The sequence below is a fragment of the Diceros bicornis genome, chromosome 30, assembly GCF_020826845.1.
Source record: "Diceros bicornis minor isolate mBicDic1 chromosome 30, mDicBic1.mat.cur, whole genome shotgun sequence".
Lineage (NCBI taxonomy): Eukaryota > Metazoa > Chordata > Mammalia > Perissodactyla > Rhinocerotidae > Diceros > Diceros bicornis.
Genome location: NC_080769.1, coordinates 2025657 through 2052067, shown reverse-complemented (window position 1 = coordinate 2052067; position 26411 = coordinate 2025657). Strand labels below are relative to the sequence as shown.

The 26411-nt window shown below is 43.3% G+C and overlaps 1 pseudogene; it reads right to left on the bottom strand.

Moving 5' to 3' along the window:
• The window catches only part of LOC131394245 (peroxynitrite isomerase THAP4-like), a 344748-nt pseudogene that overhangs the window by 52862 nt on the left and 265475 nt on the right, over positions 1 to 26411 (bottom strand).

The window sequence follows — 26411 nt, the reverse complement described above, 5'->3', positions numbered from 1 at the left end:
GATCCCCTTTCCCTCAGCCTACTCATCCTTTGTCCCACCTGATCACCTGCACCTGGCCTGAACCCAGCCCTAGTGGCACAGAAGAGGGTTTTCTTATCGCCCTGATAGCAGCCCTTTCATCCTCCTCTCTCCCTCCCTTGGGGGACTGAGGAAAGCTCCCAGCCCGGCAGGAAGCCATCAGATAAGCTATCCTCCCTGGCTCTGCTCAGAAACACTCCTCCCCTGGGGCTGGCTCTCTCCTACCTCTGGCCTTTGTCCCGCTTTTTCTCCTGAACCTCATCTCTTGCGCTCACTGTAACCCAGGTCGTCACTTGCAGTTCCCCCGGGAGCCTGTGGCCCTGGGAACTCCTCCCCAGCTGCGTGGAGGGTGTAGCTCTCAGCACAAACCCCAGCCCGGGTTCGCACTAGTCCTGAGCAGCTGCAGGTAGCACTTGTCTAACAGTGAAACTAAAGTTGCTACTCTGGGATCGCCCCCTTGTTTGTAGCAAATACAGCCCTCCTCAGCAAAATCCCCACCCTCGTCAAAAGAAATGGTTCTGCTTACCTTTGCTAACTTCCAAAAGTGAATCCATATCTAGGGAACTAGCATATCCTTGAAAAGTGCCTCCCTGTCCCCTGCCTTTCCAAAAGAGGGCTAGGGCATGGGCTGCTGAGAAGAACATTGCTGGGAGGTAGGGACTGAGGCTCCTAAAGAAGAGACCCCATCTCTATGCCCCAGTCTGATAACCAGAAAACAACGGAGAATAATATTTTTATAATAACACCTTTGCAACCAGTGATACTAGCAACAGTGATCACGGCCCTTTACTCAAGCACCTGCCGTGTGCTGGGCCTGAGGTCAGCACGTGAAATGCATTCTCTTCCATCCTCACTCTGACCTTCCACAGGTGAGCAAGCTGAGGGTCAGAGGGGCCCAGTAATTTGCTCATCACGCTGAGTTTGTTAATCACTGATCCAGCCCCACCAGTGTCATCTCTCATTGCTGGGAGGGTTAAATTGGACAATGTCTACTAGAGAACTTCATAAGCCACACATATTAACCAGCCCTCTTGGTGATCTGGTCATGGTTGTAGAATTTGAGACATCAGCAGACAAATAAGAGGTTTTGTGCTTTTCTTGGAGTAGGTGGGGTACTTTTTCCAGACTCTCCTCCCCCCAAAATTACTAACTTCCTAAGACTCCTGAAAACCCACCAAGGCTCTTAGCAAAGTTGGCAACTCACACGCCTCTTTTCCCACCAGTTATTTTTAAAAAGCAGTTAAATGGCACCACCTTCCGGAGGAGAGGTGTTGCTGCAGTCAGAACAGGACAAATAGGAGAGTTGTCCTTATTCTCAGATTTAGGGGCAAGCTGTGTCCTCCTCCCCCCAGACGTGCTGGAGACTATTGAAGTCAGTCTTTCCGTGAGCCAGCGGGATTGCCAGGTGCTCCAAAACTAAGCTATTCCAGGGCCCAAACATTAAGGAAACAACTGTATAAAGTGCATTGGGGAAGGAGTGAAGACAGCAAGTGCAAAGGCCCTGAGGCAGGATGGGTGGGTGGAGTTCTATGGATGGAGATAAGGCCAGTAGTGGTGTGGAGGGCAGAGTAATGAAGAAAGGTTGTTTCCTGTACTCCCGTCCACCTCCCAGTTTTGCCATCTCTGTTCCATGTGGTTCAGACTTTTAAATCAGACCTGCTTTCAGCTATTAATCTCCATTTCCTTCTCTCTGAAATAAGAACACCTGTCTCCTTGGAGTCTCAGAAGGATGATGTGAGATCATGCCCATAGAGTGCCCAGCACAGCGGGAATTCAATATGCATGCTCTCTCCCCCTTCATGACCACAGGCTCCACCCGAGAATCCTGGGTGCCAAGCCTTCTTCCTAGCTGGCCAGAAGCCCGGCATTCCCTTCTCCCTGAGAGATGGGGGCAGCCTGACTCTGACTTATTTTCTGTCCCCACAGGATAATGCACAATGAAGTAAACGAGACAGAGAGCATCCAGGAAAACAGAGCCATGGAGTGCACGATCCTCAAAGGCTGTGAGACCCTCCTGGACACCAGCCTGACTTTTGTGAGAAGGGGCACGGCACCCTGCCTCCCCCCAACCTCAAGGTAGGCCCCAGCAGTGGTGGCACTTGGGGACACTATCAGTTGGTTTGGCTGCCATGTGCCAAAACCTGCCAGTGTGATTGCAGAGTATTCTGGGGCTGCTGGAGGAATGTGACAGCTGTATGTAGATGTCAGTGTCTGCACACATGGATGCAGATATTACTGGTTTTCACAGTTCCCTTCTCTCCAGATGTACACATGGTTCTTCCCAGATGCCCTTGATGTGTCTGTGGATGTCATAGTAAACACTGACATGTCCTTCTGGGGAGAGAGGAGTGGAGCAGGAGGACAGATACTGATTGGCCCCGTGTATCACAAGGATGTTGAGCATCCAAGGGTAAGTTGTGTGCATCAGTCCCTCTGTCCCTTGCTCATCATCTTTGGCCCCTTGCGGGTGGCCATGATCACAGCAGCTCTCACGGGTAGGAGGTGTCCTTCACCCTCAGCCTCCACTCTCCTTGGGAGCGGTGTTTGAGAGGCACAGCCCTGTGAGGGGGCAGCCAGAGGCTGTGACTGACTTCCAACTCGGAGACGTTAGAGCCGCAAGGAGTTTGAGGGTCAGCTCTTCAGATTCCACTTGCTGTGGGACCCTCAGCTTCTGCTTGCATGCCCCTGAGGTGACCTCCACCCCAGATGGGCCTCCTGAGTTCCTTCTATCCAGCCCTGGGACTCTCTGAGCAGATGAAAATCTCGCCAGCACCTCCTATGGCTTGTGCAGCTGCCTTTGGCCCCTGCGGCCCTTAGCAAGGGTATCGTCGACTTGGAGATTTTTTCTGAACCCCTCTGTGTGGCCCCCTGTGACCTTTCCCTAGGCCGACCCTGTCATCTGCTGGGCCCAGAGCCAGCCTCCCTGTGTCCTGGCTCTCCCTGAGCTGCATTGGGCCCAAGCTGGAAGTTGGCCAAAGAATGATCTCTCCTGGGGTGGGCACTGTCACCACAGTCCAGGAATCTGCTCCATTGCCCTGAGCCTAAGCATTTCCTCCCCTCCTGAGGGGCAGGGCTGGATGTGGAGACCAGACAAGGGGGCCCAGCAAGGTTCCAGGCAGTGATGGACGTGGGCAGGAGACAGGCTGGTGGCCCAGAGCAGGCCTGGGAAGATGCAGCATCAGGGAGGGCTTCCCGAGGAGGCATCACTGGAGTCGAGTCTTGAAGGGTAAGTAGGAGTACACAGGGTGGATGGGGTGAAGGAAGGGCCTTCCAGGCCAAAGAACAGCACTCAGGAGCCACAGGTAACTTGCCCTGGAACTAGATTGAGAGCAGAGAGGGGAGACGATGATAAGGAAGGAGAAGTGCTGGAGCAGCCTGCTGGCGGCCCTTGAAGGCCTGAGCCCCGAGGACAGTGAGGAGGTGCTGAAGTAAGTGGGGAGAGGAGGCCTGAAGCACGTCTTAGGGGAGCAGGGACAGCAAATGGGTTCATCACAGTCCCTTGCTCTGCCCAGGAGTGGCTTCGGAGTGCACCTTGTTGAGCACTTGGGGGCTCTCTTGGCTCTGCAGCCAAGCATGTCATGACTGATGGGTGATGTCTGCTGTGGCAGTGTGTGGCAGCAGGTGCCCTGTGTCTCTTGCTCATCCCTCTGGGCCAGAGCCAGCTCCACACTTGTCCAGCCTCCTGCCTCCTCCAGACCCAGCCCTAAAGAGGTACAGCCTTTTAGATACAGGATACAACCTTCCTTAGAGAGGGAGTACAAACAATACCCTAGTTGGCCTAAATTCAGCCACCAATTAAGAAAGCCTTCAGGTTCAACTATATACTTAATTTCAATCACAGAAACTAACTCCTAATCTAATACTGCATTAATCTATTAATTCATAAAAGTACTACTATTACTATGAGGAACAAGAATTATTTCTCCTTGCATAATCTTAGAACACATAATCACCGAAAGTTAACAATAAAATAAATTCAACCCAATAATTATTTGTTATATTAATTGTTAACCCAACACAAGTAGGCATTCAAGGAAAGCTTTAAAAAGTAAAAGAAACTCGGCAAACACAGCCCACATCTGTTTACCTAAAGCATCTCCTCTGGCATTTCTGGTGTTACAGGCACTGCTTGCCCAGTGACATGGTGTAAAGGCCACAGTGACTGGACCCTGCAAAGGCAGCATCATCATTTGTTGTCTAAATGAGAACTTGTTTGAGCGGCCACTCGAGGGTTTTACTCTCTCTTACTTTTAATCAGTGAAATTGACCTTTCCCTGAAGAGGTGGGAATGACAAAATAAGATGAGAAGACCCGATGGAGCTTCAATTAATTAAAAAAAAAAACAAAGGTAAGCCAAATCAAGGGATAACAAAATTTAAATTGACTAACAATTTTTTTGGGGTGATCTCAGAGAAGAAAATAACCTCTGAGTGATTAAAATCTAGACCAGCTAGTCAAAATATTTTATCCTTTATTGATTCAGAATGTTGATCAACAGAACAAGTTACCCTCAGGATAACAACACAATCCTATTCTAGAGTCCATATCCACAATAGGGTGTATGACCGCGATGTTGGATCAGGAAATCCCAGTGGTGTAGCCGCTATTAATGGCTCATTTGTTGAACAATTCAAGCCCTACATGATCTGAGTTCAGACCAGAGTAATCCAGTCAATTTCTGTCTATTCCATATTTCTCCCAATGTGAAAGGGCAAGAGAAACAAGGCATACTTTACAAAGGCACATTCAAACTAATGGATGATATAATCTTAATCTAATATATATGTGTATATAGCCCTGCCTATGAAAGGGGTTTGTTAGGGTGGCTGATTAATTGCATAAAACGTAAGCCTTTATAGCCAGAGGTTCAATTTTTCTCCCTAACAGCCTGTTCATAATCAATCTTCTTTTATTAATTGTCCCCAATCTACTTTCCATAGCATTCCTTACACTAATTGAATGAAAAGTATTAGGTTATATATGACTTCGTAAAGGACCACACATCATTGGCCCCATGATCTGTGGAGACACCAGTATTTATATCAGTGTCACAAGGCCATCAGCTGGAGTTCACACTGGAAAACGTACCCGGGAAGACACCCTACGAAGGACCAACTAGCACACAACTGGACAAGTCATTTTTACTTTAGTCAATGACCTAGTATTTACAATGGTAGGATAAGGATGCAGGATTCTCAAGTGTTCATGGAAATGCTGAAAGCACAATTCAGAAACAAGGAATAATCGACTAGGTAAACCAACTACAATAGATTTATAATTGCTTACATGTACGCAGTAAGAGCTTTTCCTGAACAATTAAGTATTCATGTATTTGTCTTCATGAAAACATGAAACTTTATGTTGAATAAAAATGGGCCATTTTCCTGTATTAGTACATGACTACTCATCACTTAGCCAATTTCTATAGTTATTGGAGTTATAAACATAATTACAAATGTATGTATCCATCAGAAAATAACTATGAATGAATCTAGAAATTGTAGGGCAAAAAATAATGTTTTCAATATTATATATTAGGATATGTATATACATAACAAGGATGAAAGAGAACTTTGATTAGAGCACATTAAAATGTAATCTAATCTTTTTTTTTCTTTCTCCCTTTTCTCCCCAAAGCCCCAGTAAATAGTTGTACGTCATATTTGCACATCCCTCTATTTACTGTATGTGGAACGCTGCCTCAGCATGGCCAGACAAGCGGTGCATCAGTGCGCACCTGGGATCCAAACCCGGGCTGACAGCAGCGGAGTGCGTCCACTTAACCGCTAAGCCATGGGGCTGGCCCCCTAATCTAATCTTAAAAGAGTTAAAAGGGTGTCAATCCTGGGAGACTCGGGATAGGCAGTAAAATTTCACAGAATTCTGAGACTGGAAATGGGCCATTCCCTACTTTCATTCTTTTATTGTTGTTGCCAAGGGAATTTGGCCACCAAGAACAGAGAGATGGAGGGGAAAGAGGACATGGAAGGATATTGCAGACATGAGAAGGGTTCCATTTTCACGACAACTTAGAGCAGCCAGGTGTCCATATTCTAGGTCATGTAACCACAAAGAATTTCCCCTGGGAGACGCCTTCTGTAGCTCTTCCCTCCAAATTTCCACTCATTGTTCCTGGTGAGATCATCCTAAATGAGAACAGGCTGGGAGAAACACAGAGCTGCTGGAGAAAAGCCTGTCTTGTAAATTGACCCTGCGCTGGAGCTGGCTGTGCAGAGGGCAGGAGCTGCACGATGGATACCAGCCCCACTTCAGTCCAGGGACTTTCCTGTATTGCCCAAAGCACTGGCTGTAACACTGAGGCTCACTGAAGGCTAATGAGATGAGATGTGAGACTAAGGTGTCGATAAAGCACTCGATGCAACATGTTTTCGTATGTATCAATATGTGCATAACTACAGAGAAGGGCCCTAACGTCTTTATGATCCTTAAGGGAAATTTGACTCACGCTCAATCAGGAATCATTGGCAATAATGTGTCGTGTAGAAGAAGGATCGTCAATCTAAATGAACTTATCCACACACTCAGTGTCCTAGTCAGTATGGGATGCTGTAACAAAAATACCATAGCCTGGGTACTTTAAATTTTTGCTGAATCAGATTCCCCATGAGGTAACATCCATGCCAGTATTCCTCTATTTTGTATGTGGGTCACCCCCACAACGTGGCTGCTGATGCTGGTATAGGTCTGTGTCCAGGAACTGAACCCAGGCCACCGAAGAGGAGCTCACTGAAGTTAACCAGTAGGCTGTGGGGCAGTTCCCTAGACTGAGCACTTTTGGGGTTTGTTTTTTTTGTGTGAGGAAGATCAGCCCTGAGCTAAGATCTGATGCCAATCCTCCTCTTTTTTACTAAAGAAGATTGGCACTGGGCTAAAATCTGTGCCCATTTTCCTCTACTTTTTATATGGGATTCCACCACAGCATGACTTGACAAGCAGTGCATCAGTGCGCATCCAGGATCTGAACCTGTGAACCCTCTGGCCGCCAAAGTGGAGCATGCCCACTTAGCCACTGAGCCACTGGGCCCTCCCTAGACTGGGCACTTTTAACAACAGAAGTGCATTCCTCACAGTTCTGAAGACTGGGATGTTCAAGATCTGGCTTCCAGTTGATTTATTTTTGGTGAGAGCTCTCTTCCTGTTTTGCAGAAGGACAGCTTCTTGCTCTACCCTCATCTGGCAGAGAGAGCTCTGGCCCTCCATCTCCTTGTAAGGGCACTAATCCCATCATGGGGGCATCACACTCATGGCCTCATCTAAGCTAATTAACTCACAAAGGCCCCACTTCCAAATACCATCACGTCAGGGATTAGGATTTTAACATATGAAATTGGGTTACATAGACATTCAGTCCGTAGCATTCATTAAACCAACAATTAACAAATATTTATAGAAGTCATACAGCCCAAACTGAAGAATGTTCTGGAGATCATGTGGCAAATGATACAATGTCCTTCCCTTCACAGAGTCTTCTAGTGGAGGCAATAAAAATTAACATCCAAACAAATTTTGTGATATTAAAAAGCTAACATAGATCATTTATGACAGATTATACTTACAATTGTTTTCTGGTAAGACAGGTCTGATTACCAGAGTCCAGATTAAGCAAATTCCCCCCAGGTGAGGGCATGTCTGGCAATCTCACCTAAAAAGGCTCTTCTCTTTTTAAAATTTTATTTCATCTAGTCCTGTTTGGTTCCACATCCCTTTGGTGTTTTCAAACACACAATATTTATTAAATCAATGTTTAATTGTTGCTCTGCCTTTACCACATCTGACTGGAAGCAGAAGTTACTGGACTTGGCTGGAACCAAATTTCATTTCATTTTTCCTCCTCTTTCTGCTCAGACTCTCTTCTCTCACTGTTGAAATAGCAAATGCCTTAGGGGAGAAGCTGCATGGAGCTGGTGCTCACAATCTTGTGCTTCCCTCGTCTCAGAGATTATAGACCCCCAAGTCCTGTCTGCACAGGATGTTCTCTGACCCTTCAAGCAGCTGTTCTGTGTGCTTTATCCAGCTTTTATAGCCGCCCAAGGAAAGCTACTCAATAAAAGTGGAACCTGCAGTTATTTTACCCTGAAATGTTTTAAACCAATGAATATTTGTCATTTTTCAATGAGTATAATTTTATAAGAAACATTTAAATAGGAATTTTAACAGCAATAATGGCTGTTCTTTGGCCAGAATTCCATGTCACTCATTGTCTGGAATTATACCTAAGCTTTGATGAACTCTCCTCAGTGCCTTTTAAAATATCACTGTCCCTTACATTTCAATATCTTGTGATGGGTTTGTATCAGTCACCTCCTTTGTACCATTTCAGACCCTCTTGGCTCCTCATACCCTTGAGTCATATGTCATTTAGCAACCAGCTTTGCAGGTATCATATTTGCTTTATGCAAGTGCCTCCTGTCTGCTCCCCACATTTTGTCCCTGTTCCCTCTGCCTCTCCCTCTCGCCCCGGGGTGTCCGTGTTGATGCTGAGGTGTGAAAAACCCCTGATCAAGCCCACACGTGCGTGCATGGCCACATTCCTTGTTGTGTGGATGTGTGTGTGTTCAGCAATTCTGTATGGTCACAGGTGCACGGCTATTATGACGTCTATGTGAAGGTGTGTTTTATTGATGTCTGTGTGTGTTTAGAGTTCAAGTCACTGTGGGCTCTGAGAAAGTGAGTGGTCTGCATGTGTGTGTTTGTGTGTATGTTCTGAGTATCAGTGTGCATTATCAGGTGTAGTTTACAGTCTGAATGCTGCTGGTCATTTGCAAGTAGTGTATATGTGTTTTCAGCATTTCCAAGTGTTCAGAGGATGTTTTCCATTGTGGGAATGTTGTTAGAGATTAGCATGGGCACCAACACTGTTTGCCTGTTACTAGTTCAACACTCTACACCCCTGAAGAAACACTGAGTCCAGACAGACACAGGCCCCATCAGGCCCACAAAGATCCTACTGAGCTGTTTTCCTTACCATCACAAAAACATGAGTGGGTAGCCAAGGACCACTTGATATTTGAGGAATTCCTCTAGCATGAAAGATGGAGCAAGAAACACATACACTGAAGTGAGGGACTGAAGGAGCAGCAAGGAAATCCAGAGATCATAGTGAAACTTCAATTGCATATCTTACTAGATATGATTTGAAGATAGTAACATCTTCAAAACAATTAGAGATGGTCCAGTCCTATGGCCTAGTGGTTAAGTTCAAAGATCTCCACTTCAGCAGGCCAGGTGCAGTTCCTGGGCGTGGACCTACACCATTCATTAGTCGCCAGGCTGTGGCGGCAACCCACATACAAAATAGAGGAAGGCTGGCACAGATGTTAGCTCAGGGTGAATCTTCCTCAGCAAAGAAAAAGAAAAAGAAGATAAAACATCCATTAAGTTTATATATATATATTGATGTTACCGCACAATATTGGGGTTCTCTTGCCCAATGCACATTAAAAAAGCCAATTATTCTGGCGTCAGCTTTTGGGAAAAGAATTGTAGCTTTATATTGTGAGATTGATCTGCAAGGCAACAGGGCACATGTGTCTGTCTCAGATCTGTCTCCCCAATCCAGGGCTTGGGACACAATTTATGGGATGAAGGGCAGGGTGGTCTGATGTGTGGAGGTAGATGATTGGAAGTAAGGAGAAGTGAGGTAACTGATTTTTCTTTTTTTACAATGTATTAAGATTTATTATAAAGCAGTTTAATCAAATATTAAGATATTGGCTTAGGGGTAAATGTATTTTTATGTTTGTTTTTTGTTTTTTTTTTAATTTTTTGTTTATTGCAGTAACATTGGTTTGTAACATTGCATATATTTCAGGTGTACATCATTATACTTCTATGTGTGCATAGACTACATCATGTTCACCACCCAAATACTAATTACAAACCATCGCCACATACATGTGCCTAATCATCCCTTTCATCCTCCTCCCTACCCTCTTCCCCTCTAGTAACCACAAATCTAATCTCTGTCTCTATGTATTTGTTTGTTGTTATTATCTACTACTTAATGAGGGAGATCATACGGTATTTCACCTTTTCCCTCTGACTTATTTCACTTTGCATAATACCCTCAATGTCCATCCATGTTGTCACAAATGGCTGGATTTCATCGTTTCTTATGGCTGAGTAGTATTCCATTTTGTATATATACCACATCTTCTTTATCCATTTGTCCCTTAGTGGGCACTTAGGTTGCTTCCAAGTTTTGGATATTGTGAATAACGCTGCAATGAACACAGGGGTGCATGTATCTTTACGCATTCGTGTTTTCAAGTTCTTTGGATAAATACCCAGCAGTGGAATAGCTGGATCGTATGGTAGATCTATTCTTAATTTTTTGAGGAATCTCTATACTGTTTGCCATAGTGGCTGCACCAGTTTGCACTCCCATCAGCAGTGTATGAGAGTTCCCTTCTCTCCACATCCTCTCCAACTCTTGTTGTTTCCTGTCTTGTTAATTATAGCCATTCTGACGGGCGTGAGGTGATATCTCATTGTAGTTTTGATTTGCATTTCCCTGATAGTTAATGATGTTGAACATGTTTTCATGTGCCTGTTGGCATCTGTATATCTTCTTTGGAGAAATGTCTGTTCAGGTCTTTTGCCCATTTTTAAATTGGGTTGTTAGTATTTTTGTTGTTGAGATGCATGAGTTCTTTATATATTTTGGAGATTAACCACTTATCAGATGTATGGTTTGCAAATATCTTCTCCAAATTGTTAGGTTGTCTTTTCATTTTCTGGATTGTTTCCTTTGCTGTGCAAAAGATTTTTAGTTTGATGTAGTCCCATTTGTTTATTTTTTCTATTGTTTCTCTTGCCCAGTGAGACATGGTGCTTGAAAATATGTTGCTAAGGCCAATGACGAAGGGCGTACTGCCTATGTTTTCTTCTAGAAGTTTCATAGTTTCAGGTCTTACATTTAAGTCTTTAATCCATTTTGAGTTAATTTTTGTATATGGTGTAAGATAATGGTCTACTTTCATTTTTTTGCATGTGGCTGTCCAGTTTTCCCAACACCATTTGTTGAAGAGACTTTCTTTTCTCCATTGTATGTTCTTGGCTCCTTTGTCGATGATTAGCTGTCCATAGATGTGTGGGTTTATTTCTGGGCTTTCGATTCTATTCCATTGATCTGTGTGTCTGTTTTTGTGCCAGTACCATGCTGTTTTGGTTACTATAACTTTGTAGTATATTTTGAAATCAGGAAGTGTGATACCAGAAGTGAGGTAACTGATGATCTCGCAACCATAGTCAAGCTTCATGGCTCTTCATCAGATATGTGTTCACAAACTGGCAGTGTTACCATGATCTGAGGATGGAGTTTTTAGCTTCCTGATGTCAAAAAGGTCACTTATCGAGAATTTGCACAGGCCCAGTTGATGGGTTGGTGGTCTCAACGGGCTTGAACTGGATGAGGGGTCTCAGTTCCTGAAAGAAAACTCTTAGCTACTCTGTTGATAAGATCAAGTCAGTTGAACTCGTCCTGGAGGGCACCCGGTTACGTTGGTATACGCCTATATATGCATATGCATGAGATTATCTGTATATGTGTTAACTGTAGAGTATACACAAAGCCAGAGTCTAGTTAAAGTGGTCAGGACAGATTTTAGTCAGTAATATACCACTGCAATAGGGAAGAGGGAACAGGGTGAACTGAACTCAATTTTGTTTGTACAGAGGTGACTGGGCATTTGAAAGGGGGAATGAGGGAGCAAACAGAGGGGTGAGCAGGGGCTCAGTAGAGTCAGGGAGGGAAAAGTTACAGAGTGTTGGTCAGTGCAGTGTGATCTGGCCAGTTATGTCTGCTAGTTGGAAATGATCAAAGTTTCATTTCTCTCCTCTCACAGTGTCTGAGACACAGACACCCTGTCCTCATCTCAAGGAATGGTTCTCAGGACCTTGAGAAATGCACTCCTGAGTTATAGGAGACACATATACAACTCAAAAGGACAGAGAAAAGATTCACAGTTGTAAGCACTTGTGGGTAAATGCTCTAAGAAAGGGATGTCAGGTGCCAATGATCAAGTGTTGGCCAGAACAAACAGAGAATTCCTTTGGCTGCCTTGAGCATTCTCAGGCAGGCATTTTAAGGGGGCAACAGTCAGCCTAGGATGTGGATTTGAGCTGTTAGAAAGTATGTCATTGTTTAAATCTTATAATGTGTGTGGGGGGTGAAATCATTTGTGCTGACAAGTCATAGTTATCATAGGCCAAGATTGAGGCCTAGTCAAGAAGAGGGCTCAAAGGAGCCTTTCTTGAGTTTGGTCAAGTACAGGATCATATGTATAAATAAGATATGTATATTTTTTGAATAATATAAATCATTATATTGAGTAATATAACATATTGAATTAATATAAATATATATTTAATGAATATCTATTGACTGTGTATAAATAACATAAGTATGTGTATATATATTTGAATTTAATATAAATATATATATAATTTAAAGGAATATTCAGACATAATAACAGAAATTTCCAGAATTGATAAAAGATTCCTATTCTAGATTCAGGCAGCTGAATACATCTCAAGCACAATTAAACAAAAAAAAATCTAGAGTCAGATCCATCCAGGGAAACTAAAGAACACCAAATACAAAGGAAGATATTCAAAGCCCCACAGAGGGACAGAACACTTACGGAGACTTACATTTAGACCCAGGATACATTTCTTAACAATGGAAGGCAAGAGAGAGTTGGATTAAATCTTCAAGGTACAGAGAGAAAATAACTTTCAGTGTATACCCAATCAAACTATAATATCTCAAGAAGTGGGGTGAATTAAAGATATTTTTATGCAAACATTTACTAAGAGTATTACCACCAACAAATGCCCATTAAGGAACATCTAAAGATTGTACTTTAATGGGGCCAGCCACCCGGTGTAGTGGTTTAAGTTCAGCACGTTGAGCTTCAGAGGCCTGGGTTCCTGGGTTCGGATCCCAGGTGTGGATCTACACCACACATCAGCCATGCCATGGTGGTGACCCACATACAAAATAGAGGAAGACTGGCACAGATGTTAGCCTAGGGCTAATATTCCTCAAGGAAAAAAATTAAAAAGTAAAAAAGAATGTACTTTAAGAAGAAAGAAATTGATAGGAGAAGAAATGCTAAGAGGTAAAAATGGATTGTGAGGATAAAAAAGGGTAAACATCTGAATAAATCATTGAAAGCATGACTTTACCAAACAATAATAATATTGACAATGTATAACTGATGGAGTTAGAAACTAATGACAAGGGAACTTCTGTTTTAGAATAGACTAGGACGGGAAAGCACTCTTGGTGCAAAACTGGACAAAGCCAGATAAATTATAGATATATTTTTAGAGCATCAGAGAGCTTCAGAATCAACCAACTAAAATTCCAGAAAGAAGAAAACTCTTTTATGTGAGCAAGGATTTTTACCTTTCTTTCTCCTGCAGGCATTTTCTGAATCTGGGTGCTTGCCCAGGATCTGGCTTGCTCAGTCAGAGCCTCGGCTAAGGAAAAGGGAAACTAGGCAAACTTGTAGTGATTCTGCAGGACTGATGTGGCAGAGGAAACCTGAGGGCTTGCAAACACACAACTGCTCTTCCTTATAGCACCTGTGCTAAGTTTTTGTGCCACACAGAAAACTGGGGAACTAGGCCAAAAGCTTCCACAAAGCAAAGTGAAACCTCCAGAAGTAGTGGAAGTGGCCTAAGTCCAACATACTGCTAGTCTGACCTTCAGGGAATTTGCCATATTGTGAAGCGATGTAAGATAGGAAGCTGGAGAGCTGCCCTGAGATGTCTGAAGGGTGTAGTTGAATTTTCTGTGGGCTCCCAAACCTGAGGAGACAGAGATCTACCAGACTTAGAACCAGACCCCTGTGCGGGGGAGGGGAGCACAGCAAACAGGAACAGGGGAAAGCAGAAGGGCTGGGTTTACTAAAAGTGAGACCCAGCCACAAGTCTGATCAACGGCTGATTGGACTCAGGTGCTCCAACCTCACTCTGTTTCCCAACAAAGGAAGATAATGTCATGTGGAACCGTCTCAGGTTACGTTACACAGACATTCCAAAGACACTGGTGAGAGGATGGAGAAGGCAAGCCACGGGGAGAAGACCTTTGCAAATCGCATATCTGATAGGACTATAAAGAACTCTCAAAACTCGGCAATAAGAAAATCCAAGTTTAAAATGGGCACAGATTTGGACACTTCACCAAAGAAGATACACAGATGGCAAATAAGCACATGAAAAGATGCTCAACGTCATTAATCGTGAGAAAAATGCACATAAAAACCACATCGAAGTACTGCTACTTACCTATTAGAGTGACTAGAATTAAAGAAGTTGACCATACCAAGTGTTAATGAGGATGGAAAATAACTGGAACACTCCTACACTGCTGGTGGGAACACAAAGTGGTTCAGTCTCTTTGGAAAACAGTTTTATTTATTTATTTATTTTTTGTGAGGAAGATCAGCCGTGAGCTAACATCCATGCTAATCCTCTTCTTTTTTCTGAGGAAGATCATTCACCTGTGTGACTAGGTGCAAGTTTTTGCAATGCTTTGGCAAGAGTGAAAGGACTGACTAGTTGTCCTGCACTGCTGCAGGCCTGGAGTCCTTGCAGTCTCTCGGGCCAGCAGACCTGGTGGGGCTGGTCCAAGTTGTCCTCCCAGAGGCCCGTCACTGCCAGGATGGGATGGGATTCTAGTAACCGGCCTCTTGAATATGTCACTGGACATCCTCAAAGGGATGGAGATGCTTAAACCAGGCTTTGGTTTGGACTGGTTCGCACAGTCACGCTGCTTCCTCTGTGAAGACGTGACTATCATCCTTCTTTTCCTCTTACCCTATAAAAATAAATCATGAAATTTGATCAAATGATAAAGGAAGCCTGCCTTTTTAGGACAATTATCCTGACTGTTTTGTACTTCCACCCTCCCTCTATCCTCTGGGGATAGATCTGACCTGTGTCCTCGGATGCCATCAGGCAGATTTCCATCCAGAACAGAAAGCTCAAGGTCAAAACTCAAGGCTACTCCAGATCATTTCTCTCCCTCCATCCTGTTAACACCCCCTCCTTGTTTGAGTGTGATTCTATTCTCTTCTTGTCCTTGTCACTCTCAACCACATAAGTCCTGGCACTCCCTCTCAGGACAGTGGGTCCCCAGTCTTTTACTAAATCGCAAATCCTACCATTTCTGTATTTTCTGACTACTCATTTGCTTAATCCATTGACCACTCGGTGTTCATAGAAGTTAAATCAACAGTGACATTATCAGCCACCCCCTGTCAGCGACTTACTAACATATCACAGATGTTCACATAATCCAAATGGTTATGTTCAAAAGTAAATAATTCAAAAAACATATTCACCCACCACAAATTCCTGATCTCTAACATTTTTTTTAATTTTATTTATTTATTTTTCCCCCAAAGCCCCAGTAGATAGTTGTATGTCATAGCTGCACATTCTTCTAGTTGCTGTATGCGGGATGTGGCCTCAGCATGACCGGAGAAGCGGTGTGTCGGTGCGCGCCCAGGATCCGAACCCGGGCCGCCAGCAGCGGAGCGCGCGCACTTAACCGCTAAGCCACGGGGCCGGCCCCTCTAACATTTTTATTCAAACACTCATACAGTAGATACCTGCCCCTCAAGATCAGAAGTAATACCAGATCACCGATCCTCACCTTAATTTCCTCCTACACCTATCAATCCTAGATTCCATGGACTATGATCTCAATAATTTCCTTGGAATAATAAAAAATTCCTTACCACTCATTTATGTTGTAAACCTCCAAACCCAGAAGATCCCAATTATCTGCCATGCCATAGCTACTGCTGGTCTTATAACAAGCTGAAGAAAAAGCATGAAACATGATCTTTTGGTACCAGTGTAAATACAAAACCAAGTGCATCAACTGGGAAACACCCATAATGCCTGGAAATTTTGTTCTCCTTTTTGTGTTGGCTGAATAGGAAAAAGACATATCAATTTAAAAAATGAGCAAGGGACCAGAATAGACTTTTTCGAATGAAGACATACAAGTGGCCAACAGGTTTATGAAAAGATGTTTGGCATCACTAATCATCAGGGAATGCAAATCAAAACCACAAAGAGCTATCACTTCACATCTGTTAAGATGGCGATTATCAAAAAAACTAAAGATGGCAAATGTTGGTGAGGATGTGGAGAAAGGAACCCTTGCAGGAATTTAAACTAGTACAGCCGTTATGGAAAACAGTATGGAGGTTCCTCCAAAAATTAAAACTAATTTTGACCCAGCATATGACCCAGCAATCCTACTTCTGGTATATACCCACAGGAATTGAAATCAAGGTCTCGAAGAGATACCTGCAATCTAATGTTCATTGCAGCTAATTCACAACAGCCAAGATACGGAAGTAACCTAAATGTCACTAATGGATGAATGGATAAAGAAATGGAATATTAGTCAACCTTGAAAAAAGAAAGAATTCCTGCCATTTTTGACAACATGGATGGACCTAGAAGACATTATTCTAAGTGAAATAAGGCAGACAGAGAAAGGCAAATACTTATATGTGCAATCTAAAATAGTCAAACTCATACAAGCAGACATTAGAATGGTGATTGCCAGGAGCTGAGCGGGGTGAAGAAATGGAGAGCTGATGGTCAAAGGATACAAAGTTTCAGTTATCACGATAGATAAGTTCTGGAGATGTAGGATATGGCATAGTGCCTACAGCTAACAAGACTGTATTGCACACATCACATTTGCTAATAGAGTAGGTATTATGTTAAGAGTTCTCACCACAGAATAAGAAGGATAGTAATAAGTAATAAAGGAGGTGAGAGAAAACTTTGGGAGGTGATGAATATGTTTGTGGCCTTGATGGTGGTGACAGTCTCAAGGGTGTATACTTATGTCCAAATTCATCAAGCTGTGTATGGAAATGTATGACATCATCATTGATTCTTCTGCACCTTGAAATATGCCATGTCCTCATCACGAGAAAAAAATTTGTAACTATGTATGGGGACGGATGTTAACTGGACTTATTGTGGTGATAATTTCAACATATATACAAACATTGAATCTTTATGTTCTACCCCTGAAACTAATTTAATGTTGTATGTCAAATTTACCTCAATAAAAAAAACAACACACAAAACCATTTGAATATTGTAAATGAGTTCAGTGAATCCCTGAAACTGCCCCATTCCCATATGGGAGTTACAGGAAGCAGAGAGGATGAAGTAAGATGGAAGAAAGTTGTACAAAACAGTATTCAAATTAAAATCATTTAAGTTGCTATCAGCTCCTTGTGGCAAAGTTCTGTGAGCACTGATCTTTCGTGTTTTTCCTGGAGAAGCATACGTTCAGATCCAACCCATGATAGTTTCATCATTTGCTCTAATAAGAAAATCTCAACTTAATAAATAAAACCAAAAGCATCTCTTATGTATGAATAAAGTTAGTGAACTTTACAGAAAAAAAGAGCATATTTGCACAATCTCAATAAAGGAAACAGAAGAACAGAATGATGATCAACTCTCATTCAAGCTTATCTTTGAAAGCCAGTAAAACCAGGTTATCTTTTCAAGAATGTGTGTAGAGCTGACAACCTTGGAAGATAGGAATAGTGGCCTCCTCTGGAGCAAAGGACAGGCTTGCTTACTGCCCAGTATAATAAAAATAACAACCCCCGGGCCAAAGGTCAGCAGACTTCCTGCCTGTTATCAAAGATTTGTGTTCCTTAAGCTCTGAGTTCTTGCAACCCTCTGCATGTCACCAGGCCCACTGTGTATCACCCTGTAGGAAGTGGGATTTAGTGAACCGGTGCAAATGCTGATACTCTGGCCACTGCTATTGCTGTGCCATCAAGTCCTCTGTCTCTGACCCATGGGTCTCGTGTCTTTTGCCAGCATCTGTAAGACCATGCTAGGCTAACTTATTTGTTTGCAGGTAAGGGAAAATATCAGACCTTTCACAGTTCCTGACAAGCCCTTAAAGTAACTAGTAGTCTTAGGAACAGAGAGCTATCCAGAACATTATGCATGGATGGTCTTCATAAAAGACTTCATAAGTCTCCAAAACTTCAGTAAGTCTCTCTGACCTCTTTTATTTCTATTCCAAGTAGGAAAGGCACAAAGCTATTACAGAACTAGGGCTTGTGCAAGCCACCTGGAGACCTAGTGACCAGAAACTTCCCATGGGGAGCAAAGACAGATGGGCATATTTTCAAAATGGACCCATGTGCCTCCTGATCATCCAAAAGATAGTACATTATCTTAATTTATGATGATTTGATTCATTAAAATCTTGTGATGGGCCAAAGATACACTTGTAAGAGGAATGAGCCACATGGCAGTTGTAAGCAGATTAACACACTTGGTGAATATCAAACTCTGAACTAAATTTAGGGTTCTAATCAATTATAAGGGACAACAAATTTACTTAGGTAGATTAAATGATATTTAATGGTATGCCTGATTATTACTCTGCAATAATGAACAAACAGCTCATGTAGATAACTATAATTGGTCTTACTTTACAATAGTCAAGACTGTTTTTGAGATAAGCTGGAGAGAAGGAAGGGGGGAAATAGATAAAAGTTAGCTGCTCTGAAGCCACTCTCAAGACCCCTGGATCTACATGTAACCCAGGAGATGGAGGCAGATGGCTGTGTGTCTAGATCCTCCTGCACTGTGGTTCTCAGGGGTGTCACTGGGCTGAAGCAGCTTCCTGAATCGTGTTTGCACTTCATGTGTACAATACCCCTGACCATGGGGATGAACCACCATTCAATCATGCCTTACACCCCTCCAAGTAACAATTAGATTTAAAAATCATTGTATCATTACATGATAATTTATTCCTCAAACCTGCAGGATGCCGAGCTATAAGAAAATCAAATTTCAATGGCTGTTTTTCTTTGAAGGACCAAGATGTTCTTTCCCACTTGGAATCCGGATTAGAGGATAAATCCAGCAAATCAATGGAAACAACTTAAGAAATGGACAGAGGAATATTTCATTCACATATACACAGTTTGCACTGTGGCAAAAATAGAGTTATATTTTAAAAAATTAGAAATTTTTGAAATTTTGTAGATATTAAAGACTTTGTTCTGCTTATACTCCCTTAGGTTTACCAAATCAAACTCACTCTTTAGTGGGCATTTCTAGCATTGAGTGCTAATAACAGCAGCTTTTTAAAATTCTTATTTTTCCCAGGTCAAAGACCAAGGGCAGAGGTCTTCCAGAGGTCAAGTCTAATCTATCTATGGATGTGGCAGGCTTAACTATGGATGTTCAAGCCAGACATTGCCAGCAGAACCACATCTCTTCACCCATAGGTGAGTTTTTACTAGTAATCACAGAGACTTGAGGATATCAAAGGAAATTCTTTATTAAGAACCAAAGTTATAGATTCCTACCTTGGGTTCATTACTTTGAATTTTTGACCCAAATCGTATGTATCTATTGGACCATATTCAATTCTATGATCTTTAGAAGATGCAGCCTACAGCTGAAGAGAAACAGATACAACACCAGTATCTTATCCTCTGTGAAGCCCAACTGAGAGCCCCTGGAGTCAGAAGTTTTCAAGACAAGAAAAAGTCATCCTTCTTCTGAACAGAGAGAGTAGAGGCTAGTCAAACATTCATCTTTAAATTGTTAACATGACTTGTTAGAATGTGATGGGGCAAGCATAACACCATTTAAGTTTCACGATTTTTCTCCAGAATACTGAGATGGATGACCTTGAAGTCCAGTTTCTCCATAAATGTCTTTATTCAGTGATAAAATTAATTTACCTATAAAATAATTCCCATAAAAATGTTAAAAATATATCATAGTCTCTGACTAAAAGGAAACAAAGCAAATTGAGCAGTTGAATAGCAGTGTAATAAATTCCATACAAGGATCTTACTGCAGCATTATGTATAATAGTGAAACTGGATATAATCCCACCTCTATTGAAGAAGAAATAAACAGATCTTGGTACTCCTGTTCTTTGGAATACCTCTAAAACTTCTAAAAAGCTAAGTCAGAGTGACAAGCACTGATAAGGAGAGACATCTATGATATATGATTTGGGAAACAGCAAATTGCAAAAAGATGTAGTTATGTAATTTATGTTGAAAAAAACTTTATGTGAATTTATAAATTCATAGGAAATGTCCAGAAGGATAAACCCCAACCTCTTAACAATAGTTCCTTCTGAGTAGTGGAGTGAGTTTGCAGGAAAGGGGATGAAAGGGGAAGGTTTCACTTTACTCTACATAGATCTGTGTAATTTGACTTTTTTTACAGTATGTATTTGTTTTGTAATTAGAAAAATGAGTGATGTGATTGTTTGGTGCAGGGCAACAGTATTATGTTCAGCAGTCTCTGTGCTGTATGTTACTGCACAGCACGGACTGTAGGAGAAAGCCCAGAGGAGCAATGAACACAAAGAAGACACGACACCTGCAAAAAGTCAGTGGAGTATTTCTACAAATACTCCAAATACAAATAAACCTTCCAGGTGAGTGACAGTCAGTATCTTCCACTGCTCCAACTCTCACAATAAACCTAGAACCTGCGCAGGGTAAGCCAGAGGACCACACCCCACTAGTCCACTCCCCACCCAGGGCCTGTTTGTGCAGGGTGACTGCCAACAAGCAGACAATGGACTCAGGATGGGGCGTGTGCCTTTGGGGAGGCTGGCAGAGAGGCACAAAGTGGAACACCAGCTAAGTGCACACACCTGAGAGGCGGAGTTCCAGGTGGAGACTCAAAATGTACCAAGAAACTGTGTGAAGTGAAGGAAGCTACTCGACCTCTCTGAGTGTCAGTGTCCCCCCTGTAAAATGGGGATCACAGGCCTACTTCACAGAGCTGTTGGGGAAGATACATAAAAGTGCATGTGACAGCCAGTGTCCGCATTATTAACAAAATCATATCCGACTTCAGAATAATCGATGAAAAGAATAATGTTGATGAGACCAAAGACAAGATGCCCAGCTTCGTAAGCAGCCCCAGCAGCATGAGAATGAGAGGAGCTCCGAGTAAGCAGGGTTCTTCACAGCTCCACTGAAGAAGATGAGCACTGGCTACACCAGGATAAGCGGCTGTTGTTCAGTGACTCGTGTAGTGAGGGTGGGTCCCTAAAGACACTGTGAAATACAGTTACACACAGTGGCTCCTAGGAAACAACTACAAAGCAATCAACGCAGCAGATAGGAATGGGAAGGGGGCGAGCAGAGGAGGGTCAGAGCCACAAAATCTGACGAAAGATACTGAACCATGATGAGTGCCCAGCTATGTCAACAGCTGCTGTGGTTGCGCCAGGAGATCAACCGTCTGAGACATCCATTGTGGGGACTGCTGGTAGCACAGTGGTCAACTGCGGCCATACCCCAACAGCAGTGCATCGGAGCACACAGACCCTGAGACTCTCCTCTCCATTAATCCTTGTTTCAAGATGATGAATATCCTCATGTTACAGTGTCTCCTTCCAATCCTTGTGGACAAGTGTCATCAGAACACCCTGAAGAGGGCACAGGCCAGAGTAGGATGGAACACTGGGGGCTGGGGGAGCGGCGCTGCACCTGACCACACGGACTATCACCCAGGCCTATTGAACACGAGAGGAGAACCCGAGGATGTGGTCTAACGAGAATTCCGTCTTGCCACATTCAGCGACACTGCAGAGATTCTCGTCCATTCTTTACAAAAATGTTAAAGAATTCATGTGTCATTAATTCATAAAGAGGCAAATTCTTGACAAAGTGACAGGGTCCAGTTTCCATGACCAGGTTTTTCAGTTGTTTTGATAATATCCCACATTCAGGAATTGGAAATGTAACCTATTGGGATGTGTAAAATAAACAGGACGTTTTTTCATGTAGCTCAATGCCCAGATTTTTAGGGATGACATAAATCATGAAAGCTGCTAACCATTCCTCCACAGGTTTCAATAAAACTTTTAAGTTAATTTACCAATCTCAGGAAAAGAGAATTTGGCAATTCAAGTTTCTTTTTTCTGCATTCAAGCATACAGTACAACCAAGAGAAGGAGCAGAAAAAAAATTAACAGGAAGGTCTTGCTTGCATTTTATCTTTTGAAAATAAGCAGGAATATTTTATGTTCTGTTCCTTTCACTACTCTTATCAATTTTTAAAGAATATGGTACATCTGACTGTCCCTAGGTGTGTTTATCCTGGAATCTTGCTAGAATCCAAAGCAGAGATGTTAAAGCTGATGGGTTTCAAATGCTGCCCAAGTGTTGTCTACCTTGAACTTCCCTCTCTCAAAGCTGGATGACTGGTCTCTTCCTGAGGGATCAGAGTCACTACCCGTGTCCCTGAAAGACTGGCCACTCAGGCCTGAGCTGGGATTAGGTGATCAATCTAAAGGGCAAAATGCTTAAGCTATTCTCATCTTAAGGATGCTGTTTTAGAGGCCTCTGCACTAGAATGGGTTGGTGAAATCGGCCTACTAGATACTTGCCTGGGAATTGGCTTGTTCTCCTCTACTCTTGACGGATCCTGGGGAAACCAATGATTAACTTCACGGATGCCTCAACTTCCAAATCTGCAAAAAAGGCAAGTAATAGCCACTGTTACCACCCTGCACAGCTCTTAAGTTGTGCTTGCAAGAGGGACCACAAGGGCGAATCTCTCCCAAAAACTGATGAAATGATGGCACTTTGGTTGGAGAAGGCAGAGGGCAGCAGGCAAAGTGGAAAGTTTCTGGGATGTCAAACCATTTCCCATAAGCAGTTTAGAGAAGCACCTGGCCCTGGACTAGGTAGGAGGCTGTGGAAAGACCCACAGGCACGCAGGTGGGAGGAGGAATCAAGCAACGGAGGGAGGCGGTGTGGAATAGATGTGAGTCCGGCTTCAATTTTGGACAAAAGCAGTTGCACGATGCAGGCCCGCGGCTGCCCATGCAGCCGCCACACCCTCCTAACTCCCTGGTCCTGCTTGTCCCGTCACATTCCTCCAGGACTCAGTCCACGTGGAGCGGGTGCAGGACCAGAGTCCGCAGCCAAGAGTGGTTTGGACCTCGACCAAGCTCACACCGCCCTGCTCCTCCCCTCAGGGCTAGACATTGCGCCGTGCCCAGAGCGTCCAGGGAGTTGTAGTCTTGCAGTCCTGCAAGCTCCCAGCCGGGAGTGGTTCAGAGACAAAAGATCCCAGCATGCACAGCTAGGGGCCCCAACTCCTGCCTTGTCCCTCCACCCCTGGGCCCCACCTGTCTGCTTCTCCACCCCACCCTGTACCCCGCCTCTTCTCTATACCTCGCCCAGTCTCCATGCCCTGCCCCCCCCCGGAGTATGCACAATGTGGTTGGGCTGCATCCCTTGAGGCCGGTACTCAGGTAGGGGTGGGGCTCACCAGCCTGTCTATTGCTGAGGATGCTTGCAGCCCTAGAGGAAGCTCCCTGGTCAGTATTTGAAATGTAAATTCAATATCTAAAATGGAAATACTGGGTGCCTGGGATCCTGGAACTTGCCTTTTCAAGGCCACCTGTCCTACCATCCCCTCCATCCCTCCAGGCTGCCATGATCCTCCCTCTGGACCCCATGGTCAGCGTCCCTGCAGAGATCCTCCCTTTGGACCCTGCCTGCCTGAAGGGCCCATATCTTGGTGAGGCGTCTTAGAAGGACTGCCCTGCACCATGTCATAAAAAGGAGAAGACATCACACTAGACAGCCCCAATTCCTGCATTATACAGACAGGAAACTCAGGTGCACTGGCAAGTGACCCCTGAGCCACTTCAGGAGACCACACACACGCCCTTCTCCGACACTGCACACAGGCTTGTTCACTGGACTTCCTTATTCCAGTGTGGACCTCTTGGCCTCATTAACACAGGCAACAACACCGAAACTTCCCGTTGGTCCTTCCCACAATGTTAGGGAACTTTGTGTAGGAAGGTAATATACAATTTCTGCTCTACTATAGGGCTGGCTCCTTGGCAACCAGTTTTAATATCCCTTTTTAAATATACCCTCAGAATCACAAAATAATTAAGCAAAATAATTTGTTGCTGTTGGGGGTTATGGTGATAATTCTCTGAAGTCATTTTTCCATTTAACTTCTCTGATTGACTCCAAATACTACAGAACCACATGCTTCTCAGACTGGTGGATGCACAGCTCCACTTCTTTGCAGGGAGGACGACAACAGCAGAATATCCGTGGCCTGAATTTCTGGAGCATCAGTATTACTACAAGACTTGGAATAAGCAAAGTTAGGTCATTTCCAAGGTAAGGAATTAAAAACTTAAAACTAAGATGAGATGGGAAAGTCATATGCCATTAATAATTGTCAGTCATCTGTGCCTGAAATGTCAGACTTTGTCTGAGAAAGAACTCTGAGACCCTGTTTCCCATTGTTTTAAATAGTAAAAATTAGAAGGCATAGCAAATTTATCGAAAAACCCTACCAATTTCCTAAGTCATGATATGGCACCTAGACATAAGTTACGATGCTCCTCGTTTTGTTCCTCATTCAACCCAGTCCCATAGGTCTTGAGTGCATGCTGTGAACATGACACTGTGTTAGGTGTCAAGGCCTTGGTAAACATCGTCGTGGGGTGGACCTTGCTGGAAAAAGATTGCATCATAAAAACTCAAATCCATGCCACTTTCAAAATTGAGGCAAAAATGGAAAGACCCAGGGGGCCACGCAAGGGTGAGGACATTAATAGATACTTGGGAGTTTTAAAATCCATCTGATGATGTCATGAGGGAACGTGTTCCACTTTAAAACAAAACACTGCTGTTATTCTGAGATATTGAGTAGGATCTTTGTGCAAATATGCAGGATTTAAAATGTTTATTGATGTGTAACATGCATTCAGAAATATATGCAGAAGTCATCCATGTAAACCTCAAAGAATTATTACAAAGTGAACACACTTGTGTGACCAAGAACTAGCAGCAGCTTCACTCAGGCCCTGACAATCTTTTTTTTTTTTTTTTTATAATTTTATTTGTATTATTTTTTTTTCCCCCAAAGCCCCAGTAGATAGTTCTATGTCATAGCTGCACATCCCTCCAGTTGCTGCATGTGGGACGCGGCCCCAGCGTGGCCGGACAAGCGGCGCGTCAGTGCGCGCCCGGGATCCGACCCCAGGCCGCCAGCAGCGGAGTGCACGCACTCAACCACCAAGCCACGGGGCCGGCCCCCTGACAATCTTTTTCTCCCTCCTTCTTCCCAAAGATAACCAATATCTTACCAGGGAACACTGTATATCGAGTTTGTCTTCTTATACAAGTGTTTTATTACAGAACAATTTAAACAATATACAAAATAAACAAAATAGCATAGTAGGCCCCTCACTGAGCTTCAACAACTACTAATCATCTGCCATTTTTGTTTCATCCACACTGCATCCCATTCCCACCTCACTTTATTATTCTTTTAGTGCTTTGTGCGTGTGTGGTGAGTAAGAGGTATGCACACTGAAAGGCACAAATCTCAACCGTACAGTTTTGGCAAATAAACATGCCCATATAACCTTCACCCCTTGAAGAATAGAATATTTCCATCACCCCCAGAAAACTCCTTCCTGTTCCTTCCCAGGCAATTTTCTCCTTCCCCCGAGGCAACCACTGCTCTGGTTTTTGCAGCATAGGTTCATCTTTGCTGAAGTAAACCCACGTGTATTGTTTTCTGTCCAGCTTGCCTCCCTCGGCACGAGGTTGATGAGACTCACCCAACGTGTGTGTCAGTGTTTGCTCCTCGGCACGGCTGAGGGCGTGCACTCATCTTCCTCTTGGGGATGTGCAGGTCATCTCCTGTGAACATTCTTGTACAAATGTTTTTTTGTATGCAGTTTAATTCCTTTATTGGCATCCAAGTGACACGCCTTTGCATTTTTTAGTGGTTGGTCCAGATTACAATATGCATCTTTAACATATCACAGCCTACCTAGACTCAATAGTGCACCAGTTTATTCAATGTAAAATATGGAAGACTTGCTACAGAACAGTTCCATTTACCTCTGTCTGTCCTTTGTGCTATGTTGTCATAAATTTTACATCTACCCATGTTATAAATCCCACAATACAGTGTTATAATTTTTGCTTTAAGTAGTCATAGAACTTTTAAAGAAATTAAGAGAAAAAAGTTAAGTATTTGGAGGGAGATGCTTTGAGGCTCTGCAAATGTACTGTTTCTTCTTTAAGTTTCACCCAGTTTTTGCATTCATCAGTCAGTCTTTCTCACAGTAATTATTACTGTAGTGTTCTAGTGGCAATTTTCTATTTTATGCTGTCCCGCCACATTTATTATTTAGAATTCTGTGAGGAAGATTTCCCCCTCCCTCTCCCTTCCTTCTTCCTTTCTTTCTTTCTTTTTCTCATTCTTTTAGTCCCCTTTTTTTCTTTCTTTCTTCTTTTCCT